Source organism: Cebus imitator, unplaced genomic scaffold (genome assembly GCF_001604975.1).
Source record: "Cebus imitator isolate Cc_AM_T3 unplaced genomic scaffold, Cebus_imitator-1.0 Scaffold70, whole genome shotgun sequence".
Classification (NCBI taxonomy): Eukaryota; Metazoa; Chordata; class Mammalia; order Primates; family Cebidae; genus Cebus; species Cebus imitator.
The window spans coordinates 3,352,103-3,354,761 of record NW_016107385.1 but is presented as its reverse complement, the minus strand read 5'-3'; the positions used below and the strand labels follow the sequence as shown (position 1 = coordinate 3,354,761).

Genomic DNA, 2,659 nt, shown 5'->3' with positions numbered 1-2,659 from the left:
GAGTAGCTGGGATTACAGGCATGCCCCACCATGCCCAGCTGATTTTTTTGTATTTTTAGTAGAGACGGGGTTTCACTATGTTGACCAGGATGGTCTCGATCTCTTGACCTCGTGATCCACCCGCCTCAGCCTCCCAAAGTGCTGGGATTACAGGCGTGAGCCACCCCGCCCGGCTAGGAGAATAATTTTTCTTGACATCTGAATAGCACACAAAATTCAAATTTGTGTCCATCAGCTGGAACACAGCCTTGCCTACACATTTACATGTTGTGTATGGCTGCTTTCATGTTACAACAGCAGAGCTGTTGTGGGACCATACAGCCCACAAAACCTAAGAATTTCTATTTAGATCTTTACAGAAAAAGTTTATTAACCTCTGGAGTCCATCATGTACCTTCATAACCAGCCCGCTACACCTACATTCTCACCCTCTTTTCAGATGAGAATGTGGACACCAGAAAGATTAAATGACTTGCTCAGAGTCATTCAGTTTCTAAAGGCAGGGCTGGGATTTGAACCCAGGTCTGCCAGACTCCACAGTGAATGCTGTCTCCAAAACATAGTTCTATAGGTTATCTATCAACTCAGAGGTATAATTCTAAATGTTCTTTTAACCTTGAGTTTTTTAATTTTGCTTTTTTAGTTTAAGCAATACATTTGTGATACAAAATTCAAAAGGTGGCTACGTGTGGCGGCTCACACTTGTAATCCCAGCACTTTGGGAAGCTGAGGCAGAAGGATGGCTTGAGCCAAGGAGTTTGAGACCAGTTTGGGCAAGGTAGTGAGATCTCGTTATTATCTACAAAATAAAAAATTAGCTAGGTGTGGTGGCTACTTAGCTATTCAAGAAGCTGAGGTTGGAGGATCACTTCGGTCTGTGAGGGCAGCGCTGCAGCGAGCTGTGGTTCCACCACTGTGCTGCAGCCCGGGTGACAGAGTGAGACTCCATCTCAGAAAAAAAAAGAAAACAGAAAAAAATGAAAAGGTACAAAAAGTTAGTGAAAATTAAGTCGCCTCTTCTCCTTAAGAAGGAATCTTCTTGGCCGGGCGCGGTGGCACACGCCTGTAATCCTAGCACTTTGGGAGGCCGAGGTGGGTGGATCACCTGAGATCAGGAGTTCAAGACCAGCCTGGCCATTATGGTGAAACCCCATCTTTAAAAAAAATAAAAATAAAAAAAGAAGGAATCTTCTCCATCAGATTTCCTTTTCGTTTTTTGAGATGGAGTTTCGCTCTTGCTGCCCAAGCCGGAGTGCAATGGCGCGATCTCGACTTACTGCAACCTCCGCCTCTCAAATTCAAGTGATTCTCCTGCCTCAGCCTCCAGTGTAGCTGGGATTATAGGTGCCTACCTGGCAAATCTTGTATTTTTAGTAGAGACAGGGTTTGTTTCTCTGTATTGGTCAGGCTGGTCTTGAACTCCCGACCTCAGGTGATCTGCCTGCCTCAGCCTCCCAAAGTGCTGGGATTACAGGTATGAGCCACTGCAACCAGCTCCATCATGTTCCTTACCCCAAAGGTATCCAGTTGTACTAGTATGTGTGTGTGTGAGAGAGAGAATATCAAGAGACAGTATCTGAATTCACAGGCATGAGTTCTTCATCTTGTTTTGCCTTTAATATATATTGGAAATTGTTCCATAGCAACACATAGTTTCTTTTGTTGTTGCTATATCATATTCAGTATATAAACATACCACAATTTGTAATTATTTAACCAGTCCCTACCAGTTTCCTGATTTAGATTTTCTGTCTTTCTCCCCTAAGAACTAAACCATGCTGCCTTAGGGTTTATTATTATGAAAACAACATCACAGTATTCAATTATAGGATGTGTTGACAGGCAATGCAATTATTTCCAATTCTTTGTTATTATAAACAATACGAGCACCGTGGCTCACCCCTGTAGTCCCAGCACCTGTAGTCCCAGCACTTTGAGAGGCCAAGTCTGGCGGATCACCTGAGGTCAGGAGTTTGTGACCAGCCTGGCTAAAAAGGTGAAACCCCATTTCTACTAAAAATACAAAAAATTAGTCAAGCGTGGTGACGTGCACCTGTAATCCCAGCTACTTGGGAGGCTGAGGCAGGATAATCAGTTGAACCTGGGAGGCAGAGGTTGCAGTGAGCTGAGATCCCACCATTGCACTCCAGCTTGGGCAACAGAAGCAAAACTCCTTCTCAAAAACAAAAAAAAACAAACAAAAAAAAAACAAACACCTAAATTTTTTTTTCACCCCCACCGCCTCCCTAAAAATTTTAAAAATAAAAAATAAACAATGCTACACTGGCTGGGAGTAACTGGCTGGTAAGTTGTTTTATCTGTGTATAGGTACATCTACAAGATGAATTCCTACAAGTGGAACTGTGTCCAGGGTTATATGCACTTAGGTTCAGTAGATTTTGCCCAACTACCCTCCACAGAGGCTGTTTAGAGAGTTTTTTCAAGAGTTAGAGTGAGGCCGGGCGCGGTGGCTCAAGCCTGTAATCCCAGCACTTTGGGAGGCCGAGGCGGGTGGATCACGAGGTCAAGAGATCGAGACCATCATGGTCAACATGGTGAAACCCCGTCTCTACTAAAAATACAAAAAATTAGCTGGGCATGGTGGCGCATGCCTGTAGTCCCAGCTGCTCAGGAGGCTGAGGCAGGAGAATTGCCTGAA

At 44.2% G+C, this 2,659-nt stretch overlaps 1 protein-coding gene across 1 annotated transcript in view; it reads right to left on the bottom strand.

Annotated features, from left to right (window-relative positions):
* SPINT1 (serine peptidase inhibitor, Kunitz type 1) overlaps positions 1–2,659 on the bottom strand; it is a 16,684-nt gene that overhangs the window by 9,595 nt on the left and 4,430 nt on the right. The gene's annotated exons all lie outside the window — the stretch shown is intronic.